The sequence below is a fragment of the Musca domestica genome, unplaced genomic scaffold (genome assembly GCF_030504385.1).
Source record: "Musca domestica strain aabys unplaced genomic scaffold, Musca_domestica.polishedcontigs.V.1.1 27, whole genome shotgun sequence".
NCBI lineage: Eukaryota > Metazoa > Arthropoda > Insecta > Diptera > Muscidae > Musca > Musca domestica.
Window position 1 is genome coordinate 10,005,941 of NW_026712286.1, and position 27,044 is coordinate 10,032,984.

Consider the following 27,044-nt stretch of genomic DNA (forward strand, 5'->3'; position numbering starts at 1 on the left):
GACCTGCACAAGCAATTTTCTGTCTTGGGCTGTAGTATCCATTACGAATTTCAAATACGAAATTTGAAACGATTCCGGTTAATAATGTCGCTAAAATCATCAAAATACCGAAAATTAGAGGGTACCGTTATGTGGAGGCTATACGAAGACGTGAACCTGCACAGATCATTTTCTGTCTTAGGTTGTAGTATCCATTACGAACGTCAAATACCAAATTTGAAACGATTCCGGTGAATAATGTCGCAAAAATCATCAAAATACCGAATATCGGGAGGTACTGTTATATGGGGGCTATACGAAGCCGTGGACCTGCACAGAAAATTTTCTGTTTAAGGGTGTAGTATCCATTACGAACTTCATATGCTAAATTTAAAATAGTTCCGTTAAATAATGTCGCTAAAATCATCAAAATACCCAATATCGGGAGGTACCGTTATATGGGGGCTATACGAAGACGTGAACATACATGGCTCATTTTTTGACTTAGGATGTAGTATCCATTTCGAACTTCAAATACCAAATTTGAAACAATTCCGGTGAAAAATGTCGCTAAAATCATCAAAATACCGAATATCGGGAGGTACCGTTATATGGTTACTATATGAAGACGTGGACCTGCACAGACAATTTTCTGTCACAGGGTGTAGTATCCACTACGCACTTCAAATTTGAAACAAGTCCGGTGAATAACTTCGCTAAAATCATCAAAATACCGAATATCGGGAGGTACTGTTATATGGGAGCTATACGAAGACGTAGACCTGCATACGATTTTTTTTTGGCATAGGCTGTAGTATCCATTACGAACTTCAAATACCAAACTTGAAACAATTCCGTTAAATAATGTTGCTAAAATCGTCAAAATACCGAATATCGAGAGGTACCGTTATATGGGGCCTATACGAAGACGTGGACCTGCACAAACAATTTTCTGTTTAAGGGTGCAGTATCCATTACGAACTTCAAATACCAAGTTTGAAACAATTCCACTTAATAATGTCGCTAAAATCATCTAAATACCGAATATCGGGAGGTACCGTTATATGGGGGCTATACGAAGACGTGGACCTGCATAGACAATTTTCTGTCATAGGCTGCAGTATTCATTTCGATCTTTAAATGCCAAATTTGAAACAATTCCGGTTAATAATGTCGCTAAAATCATCAAAATACCGAATATCGGAAGGTACTGTTATATGGGGGCTATATGAAAACGTAAACCTACATGGCTCATTTTTTGACTTAGGATGTAGTATCCATTACGAACTTCAAATACCAAATTTGAAACAATTTCAGTTAATAATGTCGCCAAAATCATCAAAATACCGAATATCGGGAGGTAGCGTTATATGGGGGCTATATGAAGACTTGGACCTGCATAGACAATTTTCTGTCACAGTCTGTAGTATCCATTACGAACTTCAAATACCAAATTTGAAACAATTGCGGTGAAAAATGTCCCTAAAATCATCAAAATACCGAATATAGGGAGGTACCGTTATATGGGGGCTATACGAAGACGTGGACCCACATGGCTCATTTTCTGTCGTAGGCTGTAGTATCCATTTCGAACTTCAAATACCAAATTTAAAACAATTCCGGTTAATAATGTCGCTATAATCATCAAAAAACCGAATATCGGGAGGTACCGTTGTATGGAGGCAATATGAAAACGTGGACCTACATGGCCCATTTACGAACTTAACTTTCCTACTGGCAAAATAAACATGTGTGCAAAGTTTTAGCCCTCTATCTCAATTTGTTCGAAAGATAGCGTGATTACAACAGACAGGCGGACAGACAGACAGACGGACATACAGACAGGCGGACATGGCTAAATCGACTTAGATATTTCCGCTGATCAAGAATATATATACTTTGTTGGGTCTGTTATGAGTATTTCGAGGAGTTACAAACGGAATGGCAAAATTAATATACCCTCCATAGTATGGTGGAGGGTATTACAAAAAAACACCAAAAACAAGCCCAGCAAAAAAAAGGAACTAAATTGGCTGCTGGTTTATTCAAATATTGTTGTTGTTCGTTTTGTTTTTTTTTTATTTTATTTTTTTTTTTTTTTTGGTTACCAAATTCCCAGATACCGTCATCAATTGATTGATTTATGGTTATCGGAACAGCAACAGAAGCAAGTGCCGCTCACCCTCTCTCCCCCTCTCTCCCTCTCTTACTCCCACTCTATTTCATCCAAAAAAAATCACACAACATGAATTATGAAAAGTAATTAAAATATTACTCTATTTCTAATGGCAGTGTCCGAACACCATACACAATTATCAAAACACCTTACCGAGCTTCTCCCGTCCCCCAGCCCCCTCTTCCATCACCTCCTCCTCCTCCACCTTCTGCACACACAAACTCTCCATTCTCGGTGGCCATTAAAAATCCACAAATATTTGTGTTATGCTGCTCGCATACAAATCGAATTTTAGCTGCGACAACAACAACAACAACAACGAGAACAAATGGCAACAACATGAAATACATATGTATGTATGGATGTATGTGTGGATGTTTGTAGATTTGTGATGATTTTAATCAAAAGGCCTGCTATGCTGTTATGAAGTTGTTGTGGCCGATGTTGTTGTTGCTGTTGTATTTTAGAATTCGAATTAAATATTCTAAACACAAAAATAACACAGTTTTAAGCACCTTGCGTCATGTCTTTATTCTGCTGCTTATGGTCAGGGCAACAACAAAAGCAACAACAACAACAGCCCGAAAAAGAACAACAACAATGCCAGAACTCAGTTGAAAACCTAAGCAACCATTGTTGTTGTTGCTTTTATTGGTTGCATTAAAGCATTATTGCCGCCATCAGCACCAACACCGCCACAACCATTCACATGGAGCGTTGAAATTGATTGACAATGGATGGCTGACTGGCTACGCCTGCGCAGCACTTGTCCAACATGCCCCACAACATCATCGGCGGCGTTGACAAGCCAGGAATGTGTTTAACAACCTAGGCAACATCAGATGGCCGAAGAATGCAAATGACTTTGACAATGGATGGAAGGGAGAGAGAGAGAGAGAGAGAGAGAGAGAGAGAGAGAGAGAGAGGAGGGGGGGGGGTGTTATTGCCATACAAAAATTTAAACAGAGCTATGTTTGAATTATGGGAGACAGGGTGACTTCTGAAGAGCCATAGATGAGGTAAATTGTAGCTGCAAAATTTTTGAAATGAAATGGAAAGTGAAACGAAGGGGTTCCGGAAGTTGGGAATCAATAGGAGAATCTTGTATTTCCCACGGATTTGTTTGAATTATGGGAGACAAAGGGTCTCCCGAAGGGCCATAGATGAGATAAATTGTTGCTGAAAATTTTTGAAATGAAATGGAAAGTGAAACGACGAGGTTCCGCTTGGGAATCAATTGGAGAATCTTGTATTTCTCACGGATTTGTTTGAATTATGTGAGACAAAGGTCCTCCCGAAGGGCCATAGACGAGGTAAATTGTTGCTGAAAAAAAATTTTGAAATGAAATGGAAAGTGAAACGAAGGGGTTCCGGAAGTTGGGAATCAATAGGAGAATCTTGTATTTCTCACGGATTTGTTTGAATTATGTGAGACAAAGGGTCTCCCGAGAGGCCATAGATGAGGTAAATTGTTGCTGGAAAATTTTTTGAAATTAAATGGAAAGTGAAACAAAGGGGTTCCGCTTGGCAATCAATAGGAGAATCTTGTATTTCTCACGGATTTGTTTGAGTTATGGGAGACAAAGGTTCTCCCGAAGAGCCATAGATGAGGTAAATTGTTGCTGAAAAAAATTTTTGAAATGAAATGGAAAGTGAAACGAAGGGGTTCCGCTTGGCAATCAACAGGAGAATCTTGTATTTCTCACGGATTTGTTTGAATTATGTGAGAAAAAGGGCCTCCCGAAGGGCCATAGATGAGGTAAATTGTTGCTGAAATTTTTTGAATGAAATGGAAAGTGAAACGAAGGGGTTCCGCTGGGGGATCAATAGGAGAATCTTGTATTTCTCACGGATTTGTTTGAATTATGTGAGACAAAGGTCCTCCCGAAGGTCCATAGACGAGGTAAATTGTTGCTGAAAAAAAATTTTTGAAATGAAATGGAAAGTGAAACGAAGGGGTTCCGCTTGGGAATCAATAGGAGAATCTTGTATTTCTCACGGATTTGTTTAAATTATGTGAGACAAAGGGCCTCCCGAAGAGCCATAGATGAGATAAATTGTTGCTGAAAAAATTTTTGAAATGAAATGGAAAGTGAAACGAAGGGGTTCCGGAAGTTGGGAATCAATAGGAGAATCTTGTATTTCCCACGGATTTGTTTAAATTATGTGAGACAAAGGGCCTCCCGAAGGGCCATAGATGAGGTAAATTGTTGCTGAAAAAATTTTTGAAATGAAATGGAAAGTGAAACGAAGTGGTTCCGCTTGGGAATCAATAGGAGAATCTTGTATTTCTCACGGATTGGTATCCGGAGATTTTTATGTGGCCATTGTGCGCCGGAAATGAAGTGAGGAACCTCATTTTGTAACCATTCTTGGGTGGCGATGGCGTGCTGAGTCCTGTTGGAATGTCCAAGGTCTGCGGCCAAATTATTTGCGTGCCCAAGGCTTTAATACACCCTCCAGAATATTTTCGCGATAATATTCGGCATTTATTCTGATGCCACGCTCTCGATTAATACGAGCGGAGAGCGAACATCGGCTGTTATGGCGCCCCACACTATCACCATAGCCGGCACTTGAGTTCTGGTGGCCGGCCAACCGAAGGGGCACATTTTCAGCTGACCTCTTTGGCAAGAAAAAAACCCGATCATTTTGTTTGTTTACAAACTGCTGGACAACGAATGTTTTCCAATCGGAGAACAACAAATTCGGCAGTTCACCACTTTCGGCCAAGTGAAACGAAGGGGTTCCGCTTGGGAATCAATAGGAGAATCCGGTTTTTCTCAAGATATTCTATCAAAGAAATACAAGATATTTCTAAAATATTCTGTGAATAAAAAATCGAGAGGTCCACTAGAAAGCGCTTCATATAAAGGACCTCCAGAAGGTTTTCTGCTATGGGCTATTATGGGTATTATGTCTTGAAAAAGGCCTCTGCAAAATTTTTATTTACTCGAAAGGCCTTTAGATGGAGACTTGACTGGATAAGACCCCCCAGACCTCTAGAAGGTCTTCTGATGATTTTCGAATATGTTTTTCTAATAAAGGAGTCTTCCTTTCTGGGGTAAACCTTCAAAAGGTATTCAATTGTTAAATAAGACCCCCCAGACCTCCAGAAGGTCTTCTGATACAATATATTTTTAAAATATTCTGTGAATAAAAAATCGAGAGGTTCACCAGAAAAAGAGGTCCATATAAAGATAGCATGGAGAAAGTTTTATACCCAAAGAGGACCTCCAGAAGGTTTTCTGCTGTAGGCTATTATGGGTATTATGTCTTGAAAAGGCCTCTGCAAAATTTTTATTTACTCGAAAGGCTTTTAGAAGGCGGCTTGATTGAATAAGACCCCCCCAGACCTCTAGAAGGTCTTCCAAATGCAGAAGAACTGAGAAAACCTCCGAATGATTTTCTAATATAGGAGTCTTCCTTTCTGTGGTAAACCTTCAAAAGGCATTCCATTGTTATAAGAGGGCCATAAAAGGTCTCCTGTATATGGAAGATCACAGGAGAGCCTTTTATGTCTTGAGGTAGGATTTAAGCTATTTAAGTCTGCAAGAAGCCCTTTATTGCCAAATGTGTAAATCCCCCTGTATTTACTCCCATCTAAATAATACATCTAGAGATTATAGTTGCTACAGGAGGAGTTCTTTACTCGAAAGGCCTTTAGAAGGTGACTTGACTGAATAAGACCCCCCGGACCTCTAGAAGGCCACAGGAAAGCCATTTATACCTGGAAGTAGGATTTAAGTTATTTAAGTCTGCAAGTCGCCGAATGTGTAAATCCCCCTAGATTTACTTCCATACATCTAAATAATACATCTAGAGAATCTTGTGGAGACCTTAACAGAAAACTATAGGTCCAAAACAGCGGAGGTTCGAAATATAAATATCAAATCTCTTATCTATTAAAAAGGTCCCTGCAAAATTGTTCTTTACTCGAAGGGCCTTTAGAAGGTGACTTGACTGAATAAGATCCCCCCGGACCTCCAGAAGCTCTTCTGATGATTTTCGAATATGATTTTCTAATATAGGAGTCTTCCTTTCTATGGTAAACCTTCAAAAGGCATTCCATTGTTATAAGAGGGTCATAAAGGGTCTCCTTTATATGGAAGATCACAAGAAAGCCTTTTATACCTGAAGGGTAGGATTTTAGTTATTTAAGCCTGCAAGGAGCCTTATATCGCCAAATGTTTAAATCCCCTATATTTATTTCCATATATCTAAATAATACCTCTAGAGATTATAGTAGCTACAGGAGGAGTTCTTTACTCGAAAGGCCTTTAGACGGTAACTTGACTGATTAAGAGCCCCCCGGACCTCCAGAAGGTCTTCTGATGATTTTCGAATATGTTTTTCTAATATAGGAGTCTTCCTTTCTATAGTAAACCTTGAAGAGGCATTCCATTGTTATAAGAGGGTCATGATCGGTCTCCTGTACATGGAAGATCTCAGAAAAGTCTTTTATATCTGGAAGTAGGATTTTAGTTATTTATGTCTGCAAGGAGCCCTTTATCGCCAAATGTGTAAATCCCCTATATTTACTTCCATACATCTAAATAATGAATAATGAATAATGTCGCTAAAATCAACAAAATACTGAATATCGGGAGGTACGGTAATATGAGAGCTATACGAAGACGTGGACTTGCAATGACAATTTTCCGTCATAGGCTGTAGTACCCCTTACGAACTTCAAATACTAAATTTAAAACAATTCCGGTTAATAATGACGCTAAAATACTCAAAATACCGAAAATAGGGAGGAACCGTTATATGGGGGCTACACCACAACGTGGACCAACCTGGCCCATTTTCAATACCAAGAGTCCTGCAGACATAATGTGGATTTGAGTAATATTTTATCAAGCTACTTTATTTCGTTCGGAAACTAGAGTGATTTCCAAAGACGGATAAACGGACAGGCGGATGGACATCGCTAAATCGACCTAGAATTTTATGCTGATCAAGAATATATATATACTTTGTGAAATCTAAAATGTATATTTCGAGGTGTTGTTAATGGGATGACAAACTTAATATACCCTCCATACTATGGTGGAGTGTATGAAAATAGATAAATAAGTTTTTCGATTATTTTCAAAAGTATTGTCCAAAAAAATGCTAAAATCTCCCTTTTCTTGGCATTTTAGAGTTTTAATGCAGGAGAATGAAATATTCCTCATCGAATTTCACTATGGGTCACCGAACATCTGAAATCGCTAGGTGTGCTATGTAGACATCAAATACCAATGCCAAATAATGCTGTAGAAATATTTTTCTCGCTTGTTTTTCCCCTATTTTTATACCTTACACCACAAGGTGGTCAGGGTATTATGTCTTTGTACATTTGTTAGTAACAGGCCAAAGGAAACGAGATAGACCCATAGTTCCTTTTGATGATCTGCATAGAATCACATTCTGAGTCGATTTATGCATGTCCGTCTGTCTGCCTAGGTATTCTTGGGAACAAAATACAGGTCGCATTTATTAACCGATTGAGATGAAATTTTCCAAACAACATTTGTTTGGCCCAAGGACGAACCCTATTGAAATTGGAGATAATCGGTAAAAATTTATATATAGCTCCCATATATATCTTCGTCCGATTTGCCTTTTATTGTGCACCAAACGTGTAATATCAGCCCGAATATTATGAAATTTTGCTCATACAACCAAATTAGACCTGAAAATAAGTATGCCAAATTTGATCGAAATCTGTTCAGATAAAGCCATAGCTCCCATATATATTGTTCATCCGATTTGTTATTTTTGTCCTCCGCAGCCGTAATATGCACTCTGTAACAACAATATTTGATGAAATATATCAAATGCAGCTCAGAAATACCTTTGCTAAATTTTATCGAGATCGGTTCAGATTTGGATATAGCTCCCATATATAACTTCGTCCGATTTACCCTTTATTGTGCACCAACCAGCTAATATTTGTCCAAATGGGATGGAATTTGGCACATACGACCGAATTGAGTCTAGAAGGTAGTATTCCAAATTTGGTGAAGATCGGTTCAGATATAGCTATAGCTTCCATATATACTGTTCATCCGATTTGTTATATTTGTTACCCACAGCCGTAATATGCACTCTGTAACAACGATATTTAGGGAAATATAGCAAATACAGCTCAGAAATATCTTTTCCAAATTTTATCGAGATCGGTTCCGATTTGGATATAGCTCCCATATATATCTTTATCCGATTTCAAATTAATTGTGCACCAAATCGGCAATACAAGTCGGAATTTGAAAGATACAAATGCTTCGCCCGACTTGAAGATCTTCTTTACTGGTTTTTCAAATGTTCTCTCCCTTTAAAAATCATTAAAGAAGGTCTTCTCTATAGAGACGATCATAAGAAGTACTCTGAAAGTCTCCAATGGGAACTCATTTCTTTGGTGGAAGAAAAAATGTGGAACTAAATGAAGTCATTTTTATCTAAGCCGTTCATAAAACTCGCAGCTTCAAACGCTTCATAATTTTCATTTATTTTTTCCAACTATCTACCGTTAGTGTTTCTTTCCTCCTAAAGACCATAAAAAGCTAATCTAAAACAATTTTGGCCATAACAAATATCGCTCCATTACAATTTCCGGTGATGACAATTTTTTTTGTCGCCGTTTGTTTGGCTAAGCGTTCCAAATGGCCGTAACACGGAGCGCTGGCTACTCCACTCAAAACGTTTGATAAGGCCCAAAATGCTCGCCACGGCTCGACCTCCATTAGTTTGGTTTTGTTACTTTGTTTTTGGCTACAACGAAATGCCATTAAATGCTATTATCCACAACAACAAGAGCAACAACAACACCACCACCATTGACGATGACGATGACAACGAGCAAATAATGAAATGACACAAAACGACTTAATCAAATTCGCATTAAAGTCATGCCAAAGCTGGAAAAAACGATAAGCGTTTTAATTTCCCAAACCAGCTGAATTTAGTAAATGCTCAGGCGATTCAGAGCGAAACGTTAACGAGACAGAATGTCTAAAACGTCAATGTGTCTAGGGGGGACTGTGAAGAGAGAGAGAGAGAGAGTGAGAGGGGGCTCCTGAATTTGTTTTACACTTTAAAATGGTTAATCAATGGCTGTTAAATGTCAATCAAACAAAAATAAGGCAAACCAAAGTGGCTACAACAACACCACAACAACAACAAAGCGTTGAATTAATAAATTACATGAACGCCTGGTAGAAGAGTAGACAAATGTCAGAAAAAGTCCAAAAACACAGAGCCACCAAAATTGGAACAACAATTTTGAAATCGAGTTGCAATGTTCCAACGCCCCAAAGCTTAAAGGGGTGGAGGTCAAAAGGGGTTCCAGTTACGGCCTGTGGGGCCACCTGAAACAAATGGAGCGTAACCATTTCAACCTCAAATATTTCACAAACCAAAAAAAAAAAAAAAAAAAAAAAAAACAAGTGAGTTACATTTTTTATACCCTCCACCATAGTATGGAGGGTATACTAAGTTTGTCATACCGTTTGTAACACCTCGAAATATACATTTTAGACCCCACAAGGTATATATATTTTTGATCAGCATAAAATTCTATGTCGATTTATCAATGTCCGCCCGCCTGTCCGTCTGTGGAAATCACTATAGCTTCCGAACGAAATTAAGTAGGTTGATAAAATTTTGCTCAAATATGTATTATGTCTGCAGGACTTTTGGTATTGAAAATGGGCCATGTAGGTCCACGTCTTCGTATAGCCCCCATATAACGATACCTCCCGATATTCGGTATTTTGATGATTTTAGCGACATTATTTACCGGAACTATTTTAAATTTACTATTTGAAGTTCGTACGAGATACTTCATCCTAAGAGGGAAAATGAGCCATGTAGGTCCACGTCTTCGTATAGCGCCCATATAACGGTACCCTCCGATATTAGGTATTTTGATGATTTTAGCGACATTACTTACCGGAATTGTTTCAAATTTTGTACTTGAAGTTCGAAATGGATACTGCAGCCTTTGACAGAAAATTGGCTGTGCAGGTCCTCGTCTTCGTATAGCACCCATATAACTTTACCTCCCGATATTCGGTATTTTGATGATTTTAGCGACATTATTTACCAGAATTGTTTCAAATTTCGCATTTGAAGTTCGTAATGGATACTACAGCCTATGACAAAAAATTGTCTTTGCAGGTCCACGACTTCGTATAGCACCCATATAACGATACTTCCGATATTCAGTATTTTGATGATTTTAGCGACATTATTTACCGGAATGGTTTCAAGTTTCGCATTTGAAGTTCGTAATGGATACTGCAGTCTATGACAGAAAATTGGCTGTGCAGGTCCACATCTTCCTATAGCCCCCATATAACGGTACCTCCCGATATTCCGTATTTTGTTGATTTTAGCGACATTATTTACCGGAATTGTTTCAAATTTCGCATTTGAAGTTCGTAATGGATACTGCAGCCTATGACAGAAAATTGTTTGTGCAGGTCCACGTCTTCGTATAGCGCCCGTATAACGATACCCCCCGATATTCGGTATTTTGGTGATTTTAGCGACATTATTTAGCGGAATTATTTCAAATTTTGTATTTGAAGGTCGTAATGGATATTCAAGCCTACGACAGAAAATTGTCTGTGCAAGTCCACGTCTTCGTACAGCGCCCATATAACGGTACCTTCCGATATTCGGTATTTTGATGATTTTAGCGACATTATTTATCGGAACTATTTTAAATTTAGTATTTGAAGTTCGTAATGGATATTCAAGCCTATGACAGAAAATTGTCTGTGCAGGTCCACGTCTTCGTATAGCCCCCATATAACGGTACCTCCCGATATTCGGCATTTTGATGATTTTAGCGACAATATTTACCGAAATTGTTTCAAATTTCACATTTGAAGGTCGTAATGGATACTACAGCCTATGACAGAAAATTGTCTGTGCAGGTCCACGTCTTCGGATAGCCCCCATATAACGACACCTCCCGATATTGCGTATTTTGATGATTTTAGAGACATTATTAATCGGAACTATTTCAAATTTTGTATTTGAAGTTCCTAATGGATATTTAAGCATATGACAGAAAATTGTCTGTGCAGGTCCACGTTTTATAACCCCCATAGTACCTCTCTATATTCGGTATTTTGATGAGTTTAGCTACATTAGAAACAGATTTTTTTCAAGTTTCGCATTTGAATATTATAATAGCTTGTGACAAACGTTGCCTATGCAGCTCCACGTCATCGTATAGACCCTAATATACGGCTACATTCGGCATTTTTAAGATTTTAATAGAGTTTTTAACGGATTTTATTTTTTTGAAAATTGTTATATTTTTACCAAATGGTTGAGGGTATTCAAAGTTCCACCTCGCCGAACTTACAGCTTTTTTACTTGTTCATTTTTCTTTGCGGTTTTCTTCTCCCCTCCAACCCTTCCAGCCAAAAAGCGAATGTTACGAATAATGGGGGGTAGGGTCTCGGCAGGCAAACACCGCAACAACAGGTGACAATTTTATGGACAGCTAACACTTGGAAAAAAACTTTAAACTACAATTACGACAAAAATAACAGCAACGACAACAACATCGACGTCTATGAATTTTAAATTGCCCACAACAACAACAACAAACAAACATTTGAAAAAATTAATGAAAATAGAAAAAACAACAACAACAACCGCAACAACATGACAGTAATTACAGCGCTTGCACTTAAATGGTTGTAAAATTCTCGCCTAAAGGTTTATCAGCCAGCCAAGGCAGAAACGTGAAACGACATGACGTTATTGTTTTTGCTGCTGCTGCTGTTGTTATGGGTCACAAGCTGAACCGAGAAAATGACTTGATAAAATTGTTAATCAAAATGTTGGGGTCATTTTTTTGCGATCATACCCTCAGCCATATGGCTCCAAAAATTGCCTCATTGAAATAACGATTTTACACCCCAGGTCTCTTGGGCCCAAATCGATTTCAGGGCATTTGGAGTCAATCTGGAGGTGTCGGTCTTTCTTTCTGGCTGGCTGGTGTGCACGAGTATTCGAGTGGTCCAAACTTGGCACATAATATTATTATCAAAAAAATCGATACTGCTCCACTCCTTCTAATACCCCCCGCCCCTCCAAAAAAATGGAACTTTTCAAAGAAAATATTTGACTGCACAGAAAGAGAAAGGATAATTCGATTTTGTTCAAACTTTGCAAATCCTAATATTTGACTCAGTGCTAGGTAAGGTCTGAAAATGGACCATATCGGCCCACTCCATCAAGTACCTCCCCCCACAAAGGGTCCACATTTGGAATAATTATAACACTTTTAAAATGTGAACTAAGAGACAAATTGTCTTGAATTTTCGCATATCTCAATATTTCTATCAACACAATATCTACTGTGAAGATGGGATATATCGACCTACTCCTTCTGGTACCTCCCCCATAAAAGGTCCCAATTTTCACCGAAAATAATTTTATTAAAACACGAGGGAGAGAAAAGCAAACACGAGCCACGGCGGTTTGAATTCATGTAACTTTATTGAAGTATAGAGTAGAGGTAAGCATGACAGAGAAGTAAATCAAAAAGGAAAACAAAAGTATTTGACATTTCATGTGGATCTTATAATTCGTAAACAAATGCAATTAGTGGATCTGCTTCGTAGTTAGTGGATCTGCTTCGCTGTTGTAACACCTCCCCTCGAAGTAGATGCACTACTGGTTAGTAGATGATGTGATGTTAACCCCAGGTTAACCGAACAATATTGATGTTTGTTCTTGTTGAGTCCTTTTGTTAACATGTCGGCTGGCATGTTATCCGTTGAAATATATTCTAGAGTAATATCATTGTTTCGTAGACAATCGCGTACAAAATGGTGACGGATGTCGATATGTTTGGTCCGTGCACTATATCCACAATTCCGAATTAGCTTTTGTGCGCTCTGACTGTCGTTAAACAGGGTAACATTCTCGTTGTAGATACCTATATCGTTGAGTATATTTTTCAGGTAAAGGGCCTCCTTCGTTGCCTCTGCTACGGCAATGTACTCTGCTTCTGTACTCGAAAGAGAAACAGTTTTCTGCTTGCGCGCCTCCCAACTTATGGCGCTGCCTCCAAGTATGAAAGCGTAACCGGAATATGAACGGCGATCTGTCATATTCCCACCCCAATCTGCGTCAACAACACCATAAAGCTCAGTGTTGGTCTTTGTAAATAACAATCCATAATCGAGGGTTCCACGTATGTAACGCAAGATTCTTTTGGCTGATTTCCAGTGTTCCTGATTGTAGTTGGAATTAAATTGGCTCATGAAATTTACGGCGTAAGCAATGTCGGGCCTTGTTGTAACTGCGAGGTACATCAGCGCGCCTATTAATCGTTGATATGGAAATTTCGACATTATACCTTCGTCCTTCATCGCTGGTATAGACAGCTTACAATTTGCTTCCATAGGAGTCCATGCTGATTTACATTCGGCCATACCAAAACGATCCAAAATTAATTCTGCATAATTTCGTTGCGACAGGAACACTTGCTTTGACTTAAGTTTTTGCTGGAAGTCAATGCCTAAGCAACGCTTCACTGGACCAATATCTTTCATATCAAATGATTGTGATAAGGATAACTTTATGTCTCTTATCCACTCCGGAACATTCGAGGCTAATAGCAAGTCATCTACATATATGGAAAGTATGATAATTCTTTCACCTTCTTGCCTCGAAAATAAACATGGATCTTGCTTTGTTGGGTTAAGACCCAGTTGTTTTAACTTCTTTGTTAATCTGTAATACCACATTAGACCGGACTGACGCAGGCCGTACAATGCCTTCTTTAGAAGACACACAGGATCTTTTGCATTTTTCATTGCCTGCCGCCATCTATCTGCTGTCTCTTCGACGTTTCGGTCATGTTTAATAATTTGATTTGTACCAATAGACTTACCGGATTTCAACTTAGTCAATATTGGCATCAACTGCTCAGGGATTTTCATGTAAACATTTTCTTCTAATTTGCCGTTTAAATATGCTGTTACGACGTCCATTTGATGGATCTCCATATCAAATTCCGCTGCTAATGCTGTCAGCATTCTGATGGAAGAATAACGTGCTACAGGTGAGTAGGTCTCGTGAAAATCTTCACCTGGACGTTGGGAATAGCCTTTTGCCACTAGACGAACCTTTTTCTTGCCTGCGGTTGTTCCGTCATCTTTAGTTCGGAAGACTAGTCTGCTATCAATTACTTGCCTTTGGTTGGGGCGCTCGACGATTTCCCACGTATTGTTCTTGATTTGGGCTAAATACTCGTCCTCAATTGCTGCTCTCCAATCCGATGAATTTTGTGCTTCTCTGGTCTCACTTAGAGTAATAGGGTCTGCAACTATTGATAGATATGCCAATTCGCATTCTTCAAAACTTTCTTCTCCCGACTGACTTGTAGATGGATTTCCGTCCTCGTCTTCTGTATCGCTTTTCGAAGTACTTGCTGGCTGGAACAGTTTTTTGGGGCGTCCGCGAAGTCCCAATTTTCTCAGTCTTGGACGTCCTCTGCCGCGTCTGTCGTCTTTTTCGTTGTCTACACACTCGACAACTTCTTCCTCAGCTTCGGATTCGCTCTCCATTTCATTATTAACGACGTTATTTTCCGGTTCCACGATTTGGTTTGGACATTCAATTTCTATGCGTTTTTCACCATCGACATCAAAAAAGTCTGTATATGTGTCATTAAATCCGCTTTCATTTATAAATTTAACGTCACGACTTATTATTACGTCTCTTTTTCTTTGACACCACATTCGGTAGGCTTTTGATTCTGATGAATATCCAACAAATGTACACAGTTCTGATCGGGATTCAAATTTCCCTTTCGATGGATTTTTATTCAACACGTAGCCTTTACAACCGAATACTTTAAAATGCATCACTGTTGGCTTTTTATTTGTCCACAGATTATATGGTATTTCACCATTAGTCTTTGTAACACAACGATTTCTTATATAACACGCGGTATTTATGGCTTCAGCCCAAAACGACGGGGGCGACCCGGCATGACTCATCATACAGCGTGACATCTCGACGAGAGTCCTATTTTTACGTTCAGCCATCCCGTTTTGTTGTGGCGTGTGGGGAGTGGTCAACCGACGTTTTATACCATTTTTCACCAAATAAGAATCAAATTCATTGTTACAATATTCACGACCATTGTCCGATTGAAGCGCCTTTATCTTTTTACCCGTAAAGTTTTCTGCGGAAGCTTTATATTTTACGAAAGCTGAAAATACATCTGATTTTTTCTTTAAAAAGAACACTTCACAATATCGAGATTTTTCGTCAATAAATGTTACGAAATATTTCGCACCGGAATTAGATTGACACCTCATCGGTCCGCATACATCACTATGAACAATCTCGAGTAATTCGCTGCATCTATCGCCACTTTTCTTAGGAAAAACAGATCGGGTTTGTTTTTGGCTTATGCACACTTCACAAGTCGACAATTTAAGGTCTGGTTTAAAATTTAGTCCATAGATATTTTTACTTTTCGCCATATCTTTCAAGTCTCTTTCATTTAAATGTCCCATTTTATAGTGCCACATATCAAGTTCATTTCGAGGCTCTATAAAATTCGCTGTATTCTCATAATTTTGCATGTAATATAAATGTCCTATTCTTTCCGCACGTAAACACACTTTATTATTTTTATCTGTAACTATCGCACCGGTTTTCCCGAATTTAACTTCATAACCACTGTCTGTTATTTTAGATACTGATAATAAATTGGTACGTAAGTCCGATACATATAACACGTCTTTTAATTGTACGTCCGTATCGTTTCCGCGGCCATGCACTGTTATCTCTACATTTCCAATACCATTTATTTTTGTCGAATTATTATTCGCTAGATTTAGTGTTTGGTCCACTGTACACATCGCTTTAAAATAGTTTTTATTTGCACTCATATGTGATGTGCAGCCACTGTCTAAGCACCACCTCGTATTACCGTCGGGACACAAAAACACTGTTTCTGTTGTTGTAAAACAAACATTCGATTTTTTATTGCTGTTCTCTTCAGCATTCTGCACTGTCTGAGAGTTTTTATTTTTTGCTTTGCAGTTTCTCGCGTAATGTCCATTTCTACCACACTTGAAGCAACCACCACTATTTTGTTTCATTCTCTGTTGTCGCGATTTTTGTTGTTGCTCTTTCTTTGCATATAACGCATTACACTGATCTTTATTGTCTTCTTTTGATTTTCTCGATTCGGATTCTTCAATAATTTTAACACGGAGAATTTCTGGTTTTGGTAATTCGTCACGCGTTTCCACCGCACACCGAAAAGTTTCATATGAGTCTGGAAGACTATACAAAAGTAGAATTGCCAAAAGCTCGTCACCAATAGGGACACCAATTTCTTTTAGTTTGGCTACTGCATCAAAAAAGTCATTTAAATGAGCACGCACATTTTCACTCTCGCGCATTCTTGATAGCGCCACTCGCTTTAATAGTGTAGCCTTTCTGGCGGGGCCTTTCGATTGGTAGGTTGATTCTAATCGTAACCACATTTGTCTTGCCGTGTGGCACTCTGCAATCAAACCTAACTCTGTTGGGCTCATGGCAAGCATAATATCTGCTGCCGCTTTCTGATCCTGCTTTGACCATTTCTCTGCCTCAGCAGTCTCCGTTGGACACTTAGCACTTTCGTCGACATATGACCACAAATCATTTTTTATTAAAATTGCACGCATTTGCATTTTCCACGTATCATAATTTTCCGCGTTTAACGGCTCTATACGCACGACACCGGCCATTTCGACTTTATTATTATTTTAATTGTTTTCCAATTAATTGTTCACAAAATTTTTTAAACTGACTTCACTCCGAGTCACACTATAAGTTTTTCACTTATTTAATTTGCTTTCTCTGCGTGGGACTGGGCCCATAACCTATTAAAACACGAGGGAGAGAAAAGCAAACACGAGCCACGGCGGTTTGAATTCATGTAACTTTATTGAAGTATAGAGTAGAGGTAAGTATGACAGAGAAGTAAATCAAAAAGGAAAACAAAAGTATTTGACATTTCATGTGGATCTTATAATTCGTAAACAAATGCAATTAGTGGATCTGCTTCGTAGTTAGTGGATCTGCTTCGCTGTTGTAACAAATTTACCTCATAGAAAGTGAAAGGATCACCAATTCTGTTCATACTTTGCAAATCCTAATATTTGCATAAGTGCTAGGTCAGGTGCGAAAATGAACCACATCGACCCACTTCATCAAGTACCTGCTCCGCAGAGGATCAACATTTGGAGTAATTTATTATTTATAACTCTTTTAAAATGTGAACTAAGAGTCGGATTGTCTTTAAGTTTCGCAGATCTCAGTATTTCTATCACCAAAAGATCTGTTATGAAGATGAAATACATCGGACCATTCCTTCTGGTACCTCCCCCACATCAATGTCAAAATTTGGAATAACCAAAACGCTCATAAAATGCGAAATATACATCCGACTGTTTTCAAATATCACACATCCCAATATTTTTACCAGCAAAAAATATGGTGTGAAGATGAAATACATCGGACCCGTCCTTCTGGTACCTCCCCCACAAAGGGGTCAAAATTTTGAATGATCAAACCGCTCATAATTTGCGAAATATGAATCTTATTCTCTTCAAATTTCACACATCCCATTATTTTTACTAACCCAATGTATGGTGTGAAGATGATATATATCGGCCCACTACTTCTGGTACCTCCCCCACAAAGGGGTCAAAATTTTGAATAATCAAAACGCTCATAAAATGCGATGTAGTCATTCGATTCCTTTCAAACTCGACACATCCTTAAAGTTCTATCAGCACAAAATCTGATGTGAAAATAGGATATATCGGCCCACTCCTTGTGGTACCTCCCCCACAAAGAGGTCATATTTTTGAATAAAGCTGAAGCTCATAAAACGCGAAATAAGCACCCGATTCCCTTCAAATTTCACATATCCCAATATTTGTATTAACACAAGATCTGATGTGAATGTGGAATATATCGGCCCACTACTTCTGGTACCTCCCCCACATAGGGCTCATAATTTTGAATAACCCTGGAACTCACAAAATATACAATAGGCATTCGTTTCCTTTCAAACGCAGCACATCCCAATACTTCAATCAATACAAGATCTAGGGTAAATATGGAATATATCGGCCCACTCCTTCAGGTACCTCCCCCACAATAGGAGCCAACAATTTTGGATAACAAAACGCTCAAAAAAGTAAAATAAACGTACGATCCTCTTTAAATTTTACACATTTCAATATTTTTTTATTAACACAAGATTTTATGTAAAGATGGAGACCTCAATATAAAATTTCGGGATTCCAGCTTTATTCCATCACCCACTACCAAATTTAGTACCATTTAGTATTTTTCGTACAATTATAGTACACATTTCCTAAAACTACTTCCAGATACCAACGAAGACCTCAATATCAAATTTCAGGATTTCAGCTTTCTTCCTACCAACGAAGACCTCTATATCAAATTTCAGAATTTCAGCTTTCCTCCTTCACCCAATACCAAATTTAGTACCTTTTAGTATTTTTCGAACAATTTTAGTACACATTTCCAGTTTTCAATTCCAGATACCGATAGAGATTTCAAAATTAAATGTCGGGATTCCAGCTCTATCCCATCGTCCAATACCGAATTTAGTACCATTTAGGATTTTTCGTACAATTATAGTACACATTTCCCAAAAACCATTTCTAGATCTTAATTTCAGATACCAACGAAGACCTCTATATTAAATTTCAGGATTTCAGCTTTCCTCCTTCACCCAATACCAAATTTAGTACCTTTTAGTATTTTTCGAACAATTTTAGTACACATTTCCAGTTTTCAATTCCAGATACCGATAGAGATTTCAAAATTAAATGTCGGGATTCCAGCTCTATCCCATCGTCCACCACCGAATTTAGTACCATTTAGTATTTTTCGTACAATCATAGTACACATTTCCCAAACCAATTTCAGATCTCAATTCCAGATACCGACAGAGACCTCAATAACAAATTTCAGGATTCCAGCGCTGTCCCATCACCCAATACTAAATTTAGTACCATTCAGTATTTTTCGTACAATTATAGTACACATTTCCCAAAAACCATTGCCAGTTTTCAATTCCAGATACCAACGGAGACCTCAATAACAAATTTCGGGATTCCAGCTCCGTGCCATCACCCAATACCGAATTTAGTACCATTTAGTATTTTTCGAACAGTTATAGTACGCAATTCCCAAAATCATTTCCAGATCTCAATTCCAGATAACGACAGAGACCTTAGTATAAAATTTCGGGATTCCAGCTCTATCCCATCGTCCAATACCAAATATAGTACAATTTAGTGTTTTCGTACAATTATAGTACATATTTCCTAAAACTACTTCCAGTTCCAGATACCAACGAAGACATCAATATCAAATTTCAGCATTCTTCCTTCGCCCAATACCAAATTTAGTACCATTAAGTACTTTTCGTAAAATTATAGTACACATTTCCCAAACCAATTCCAGATCTCAATTTCAGTTACCAACAGAGAACTCAATATCAAATATCGAGATTTCAGCTCTTTCCCATCACCCAATGCCAAATTTTGTACTTTTTGTACAATTATAGTACACATTTCGGATACCACCTCCATACGTCCAGGCTATACATGGGCAGCGATCCTAATACCAAATTTCAGATTTCAAGAATTATATGTTCACCCAATTCCAAATTGTACCAAATATAGTACTATTCAGTACTGTTGTGCACTTGTAGTATAGATTTCCAAATTTTAAATTTTTATTTATCCACAAAGAAAGCATTCAAGTTTTGGTATTTTTCGTACCCTTTTCGTACGAATTTACAAAAACACTCCTACGCACCAAGACTGACCCTCGTGCATAACCGAGTTTTAATTTTTTTTTTTAATTTTTTCTTTTTTCAATATTCCCCAAACATTCCCTCCCTATCTGAAAAGAATGAATCTTTATGAAGGTGTTGATTAAATGACATGATTTAATTTAAATATTTGCAACATGTGTCAGTCATGATGTGATGTGTGATGATTCCGCATTTTGTGGTGCACAATCAATGTCCATTTAATTTCCTTCTAAATTTGGCAAAAATTCTTGAGAAAATTTAATTACTATTATTGTGTTTTATTATCAAAGACCTATTAAAAATTTGCTTTAATTACTCATAGAATATTCTAAGAAAAAAAAAAAAAGAAAAAACAATAACAATAACAACAAAAGCACATTAAATATGTTTCTAGATGACAATGGGTATGAATAATAGGCTCGCATGGTGGTTGTATGTCATTTGTTGCTGGCGTAACAGATTAAATGGTGTGGAAAATGTGATTTGTTGTTGGTGTTGCAAAAAAAAAAAAAAAGATTTGTTTAATTTGATGACAGTGAATATTTATAAAACTCTGGGAAAAGAGAGAGGGCCATGAAATTTAAATTTGAGTTGCAACAGAATTCATGATTGGTTTGATGTTGCCTCAACCTTTTCATTTTTTTTAAACTTTTTTTTAAACAACCTGTGAATGAAAATCGTGTGCAAATTTGGTATTTGAAGTTAGTAATAGATACTACAGCCCAAGACAGAAAATTGTCTATGCAGGTCCACGTCTTCGTATAGCCCCCACATAACGGCGCCTCCCGATATTCGGTATTTTGATGATTATAGCGACATTATTCAAAGGATTTGTTTCAAATTTGGTATTTGAAGTTCGAAATGGATACAACAGCCTAAGACAGAAAATGATCTATGCAGGTCCACGTCTTCGTATAGCCCCCATATAACGGTACCTCCCGATATTCGGTATTTTAATAATTTTAGCGGTGTTATTCACCGGAATTGTTTCAAATTTGGCATTTGAAGTTTGAAATGGATTCTATAGCTTAAGACAGAAAATTGTCAATGCAGGTCGACGTCTTCGTATAGCCCCCATATAACGGCACCTCCAGATATTCGGTATTTTGATGATTTTAGCGACATTATTCACCGGAACTATTTCAAATTTGGTACTTGAAGTTCGTAATGGATAGAACAGCCTATGCCAGAAAAATGTCTTTGCAAGTCCACGTCTTCGTATAGCCCCCATATAACGGTACCTCCCGATAATCGGTATTTTGATGATTTTAGCGACATTATTTGCCGGAACAATTTCAAATTTGGTATTTGAAGTTCGCAATAGATACTACAGCCTAAGAAAGAAAATTGTCAGTGCAGGTCCACGTCTTCGTATAGCCCCCATATAACGGTACCCCCGATAATCGGTATTTTGATGATTTTAGCGATACTTTTTGCCGGAATTGTTTTAAATTTGGTATTTGAAGTTCGTAATGGATACTACAGCCTATGACAGAAAATTGTCTATACAGGTCCACGTCTTCGTATAGCCCCCATATAAGTGTACCTCCTAATATTCGGTATTTTGATGATTTTGGCGACATTATTTACCGGAATTGTTTCAAATTTGGTATATGAAGTTCGTAACGGATACTGCAACCTTGTGACAGAAAATTGTCTATGCCAGTACATGTCTTCGTATAGCCCCCATATAACGGTACCTCCCGATATTCGGTATTGTGATGATTTTAGCGACATTATTCAACGGATTTGTTTCAAATTTGGTATTTGAAGTTAGTAATGGATACTACAGCCTAAGACAGAATATTGTCTGTGCAGGTCAACGTCTTTGTATAGCCCCCATATAACGGTACCTTCCGATAATCTGTATTTTAATGATTTTCTGTAGTTTTTTTTTTTTTTTGAAAATTGCCAAATTTGTACCAAATGGTGGAGGGTATTCAAAGTTCGGCCCGGCCGAATTTACAGCTTTTTTATTTGTTATTTTTTATGTTTTTTTTCATTTTTAAATTTTATTTTAAAAATTTAAATTACAACAGAAATCATATTTTCGCTTTTAATTTATTTTTCCCTCTACTTCCTTCCGTCCTTCCTTCCTTTCCATTTTATAATTACATGCCCACTTTATGTCATGACACCTGCTGACATCTGTCTGTGATTACAACGAAGACGTCTATCTTCTCTTCCTCTCTCTCTCCCTTTCTCCGCCTCTGAGTGTGTAGCCAATGCCTGCCCCAACATAAAGACATCATGTCTTTTTGGTCAAAATGTGTTATGGCCCGGCCATAAGCTTATGGCTGACATTTTGACAACTTCCCGTGGACTTGTTGAAAAAGGGCCTCACACATCAGACCCTCATCTCTGGATAATGTGTCCGATGCTCATCAGACGTCAGTTTCTTTCTTTGCTATTGAACTTTAGTTACGCTGGTAGTTTTTGGCCTCACATCATTATGGCCTTTTGTTATTAAGAAAACGGAAAGCAAAAACAACCAAAAATACAGAAAACACAAAAAACACCAGACAGCTTTATGGAGTTCTCTTTGGCCATTTGCTTGGTTATTATGTTCCAAACATTTTCGTTTAAATTTTTTTTTTCGGTTAAAATTCGATTGTTTACTTTTGATACCGGCTGGATGGCTGCTTGGTAGGTTGGCTGGCTGATTTTTGATTGTCTGAAAGCTCCAAATCTTCGTCTGGCCAGTCGTTGGCTGTGCGTGTTTTGTGGTTTAAGTTTTTGTTTTTGTTTTATTTTCCTTGTCAAGAGTTTTATTTGTACGCATTTTGATCATGACGTTGACTGCGGCGACATCGCTCATAAAGAAGATGATGATTTTGTTTTTATATCAAAAAAAAAAAAAAAAAAAAAAAAAACACAGCCAAAATATTTACGCATTTAACCTTGATGAAATTTTATGCCGTGGTACATGTTTATGTTTTGGTGTAAACAAAACATAAAAAGCCAACATGAAAACTAAACAACAAAAAGAGGTGGACTAAAACAATAGCAGACATAATAAGCAATTTTGCAAAAAGAAACAGATAGTTTTTCTCACACGGAATGAGAGAGTGCCTCACTCTCTCAACCGGATTTTCTATAGAAAATTTTTTGTGAGAGGCTCTCTCTCACACCGGATTTTCTATAGAAAATTTTTTGTGAGAGGCACTCTCTCTCACATGGGATTTTCTATAGAAAATTTTTGTGTGAGAGGCTCTCTCTCACACGGGATTTTCTATAGAAAATTTTTTGCGAGACGATCTCTCTCACACGGGATTTACTATAGAATTTTTTTTTTGTGAGAGGCTCTCTCTCTCGCACGGGATTTTCTATAGAAATGTTTTTTGCGAGAGGCTCTCACTCACATGGGATTTTCTGTAGAAATTTTTTTGTGAGAGCCACTCTCTCACACGGGATTTTCTGTAGAAATTTTTTTGTGAGAGGCCATCTCTCTCACACGGTATTTTCTATAGAAAATTTTTTGTGTGAGAGGCTCTCTCTCACACGGAATTTTCTATAGAAAATTTTTTGTGTGAGAGGCTCTCTCTCACACGGGATTTTCTATAGAATTTTTTTTTGTGTGAGAGGCTCTCTCTCACACGGGATTTTCTATAGAAATTTTTTTTGTGTGAGAGGCTCTCTCTCACACGGGTTTTTCTATAGAAATTTTTTTTGTGTGAGAAGCTCTCTCTCACACTGGATTTTCAATAGAAATTTTTTTTTTTTTTGTATGAGAGGCTCTCTCTCACACGGGATTTTCTATAGAAATTCTTTTGTGTGAGAGGCTCTCTCTAACAGGGGATTTTCTATAGAAAAGTTTTTGTGAGAGGCTCTCTCTCACACGGGATTTTCTATAGAAAATTTTTTGTGAGAGGATTTTTTGAGAATTTTTTGTGAGAGGCTCTCTCTCACCGGATTTCCTATAGAAAATTTTTTGTGAGAAGCACTCTCTCACACGGGATTTTCTATAGAAAATTATTTGTGAGAGGCTCTCTCTCACAGGGGATTTTCTATAGAAAATCCGGTGAGAGATAAAAATCCTTTTTGAGAGTGTCAATTTCCCTAGAGATTTTCTTTAGACAATTACGTTTGAGAGAGTACCCCTCACAAAAGATTCTCTATAGAAAATCCAATGTGAGAGAGAGCCTATCATAAAATATTTTCTATAGAAAAAGCAATTCCATTGGAATTGTTGGGGTTAAAGAATCTGCTTTTTTATATGAGGAAATACGAAAGAAGCGGTTAGGTAAGGCAAAAGTCCTCACTTGGTAAGCACATTTAATTTTCCGTTTTTAAAATTCGTTTTAGTTTACTTAAGCCTTTCTCATCGAGCGACTTAAGTAAATGATAATAAAAAGAATCCGTAAGATATAGTAAAAGTCCCCAAAACTGCCTCTTTTGTGAGGACAAATACCTTACCCAACTGCTTCTCTCGTGTAAACAATGCCCAAATTCGTATTTCAATTACCCAAATGTGTTTTCCTTTCCCTGAAGACCAACTAAATACCATCACATATCCAGTTCTTCACTGTATTCTGCCTTCCAACCACCGGATGTCCATCTCAATTGCCATTTATGCCATAATTTACACAAACCTCATTACCCCCAAAACAAACTTCCAGTTTTCACACAACCCGATTTCCTTTGGCCATTTCTCATCGTCTGGATATCCTCCTGTGCTCCGGCATTCCGGCCAGTTTAATAACATATTTATGAATAGATGCTCTACTTCAATTTAATTGTCATAATAAATCATCATTTTACGAACAGTCAATCTAATCGGCTGTCAATGTCACTAGCTGAGCGAGCAGCTGGCTGGTCGGTAAGCAAATTACAATAAACTGAATTTAAATATTCATTCGAACAAATGATGAATGTAATTAATTGTGCAATATGTGATATGTCATCGAAGAGAGAAGAAGAAGGGAAAAGGATAGATTGAAGAAGGAAAACAGGTTGTGAACATAAAGTCCGAATGTCGTCCAGCCAACCAGCCAGATAGCCAGGCAGCCATTCACTCAGCCAGTTAGTGAGTTAATCACTCTGGAAGATTTACATATTACGATGACAAAGTGAGAGCAACCTCCAATTGCTGGCAATGGATTTCCATCTTCGGAGTTGTCGGTGCAACAGTCATGTCATCAATATTCTGGCATGTCAATAACAGGTATGACAATGACACCCTGTAATTATGATGTGCATTCCATTGTACCATATCATGGGCACAAAGGCAAGGGAAGCCAAGGTACCACAGCGCTTGGCAGCCACATAGCTCTCCCCTACCTCTCCTCTCCCTCTCTTCTTCATGTCCCACATAAATATTTATGGTTTTATGTAAATGATTGTGTTCTATGCGGAAAAAATATGATACTGGCATTTTTCGGAATATATAAATATTAATGGATGCATATGTGGACACACAGACACGTTCGAACCGAACCGAACATTAATGGCCTGACATTTCCTTGTCATAGATTTTTTTTCTCTCCATTTGCAAGTATTCAAGTCATTTCAAGCCATTAACAATCATTGTCTTCCCTTTGGAACATCCTGCCTTCTTCTTCCGCCACTACTCGTCCGTATATGGTAATAACTGTTGTTGGATCCCATACAGCACTTGACAACTTTGTCATGGTATCTGTAAGGCTTCGAAATGAATGGTAGAGCTCGTAGGACTGCTGGGAACTGGGGTGCTCTGCTTAATATGTATTATTATGTTGTAGTGCCACTTATTGTCAACATTGGCACTTATTTGGAAATCTTGAAGATGAAACTAGTCCAGGGGAGCTTTATTATTAATATGACATTTTCATTAAGTTTCAAGGATGTACTTGGAGAGGTAATTTAAAGGAGAAAATACACCAAAATGCTAATATACTAGAAATTCTAAGTACTAGAAGAAAATTTCGGAATTTAATGAAATCTTAAAAATAATGGAATTTTTGAAGCAAGTGAGAGAAAATTTCCAAGAGAAAAAACTCAAAAATTCCAATTATCTTAATGTGTTAGAAGAAAATTTTGGAATTTAATGAAATCTTAAAAATTATGGAATTTTTAAGGCGGATGTGGTGAACCTGGAGAGGAAATTTCCAGAAAAAATTCCAAATTCCTTAAAGTGCTAGAAAAAATTTAGGAATTTAATGAAATCTTAAAAAAATAATGACATTTTTGAGGCAGATGTGCTTAATCAGGCAACAAAATGCTGCACTTAGGTCTACTGAAGTGGAAAATACAAAAAAGAAGCACTTGGGTAAGCCAAAAATCCTCACCTTGTAATGGGTTTCATTAGAAAAAAATTTTGGAATTTAATGAAATCTTAAAAATAATGACATTTTTGAGGCAGAAATGCTTAATCTAGCCATAAAATGCTGCCCTTAGGTCTACTGAAGTAGAAAATACACGAAAGAAGCACTTGGGTAAGCTAAAAATCCTCACTTTGTAATGAGTTTCATTACGGAAATTTAATTCGGAGTCCAAATAATTTCTATAAGTTTCCTACTATTTGGGATATACCCTAAGGTAGACTTGACCCGAAAAATTTTTTAAAGTAAGGTGAAAATCCTTACCTTGGAAGGAGTCACGTAAGGTAAATCTAATTTACTGACTATAACATGCCGGCAAGAACTAAAATATTTCTGATATAGAAAAAATATTACTTTAATGCATATTCAAGTGAAAATATTCGAAAGAAGCACCTGGGTAAGCGAAAAATCCCCACTTTGTAATTACGGAAATTTAATTCGGAGTTCAAATGATTTCGATAAGATTCATATGATTTGGGATATACCCTAAGGTAGACTTGACCCGAAAAATGTTTCAAAGTAAGATGAAAATCCTTACCTTGAAAGGAGTCACGTAAGGTAAATCTAATTTATAAAATGCCGGTGAGAACTAAAATATTGCTGATATGGAAAAAGATTACTCTAATCCCTATTCAAGTGAAAATATGTGAAAGAAGCACTTGGGTAAGCAAAAATTCCTCACTTTGTAATGAGT

The 27,044-nt window shown here is 37.5% G+C and overlaps 1 protein-coding gene across 1 annotated transcript in view; it reads left to right on the plus strand.

Annotated features, from left to right (window-relative positions):
* Nucleotides 1-27,044, plus strand: part of LOC105261833 (kielin/chordin-like protein) — a 209,682-nt gene that overhangs the window by 30,628 nt on the left and 152,010 nt on the right. The window lies entirely within an intron of this gene.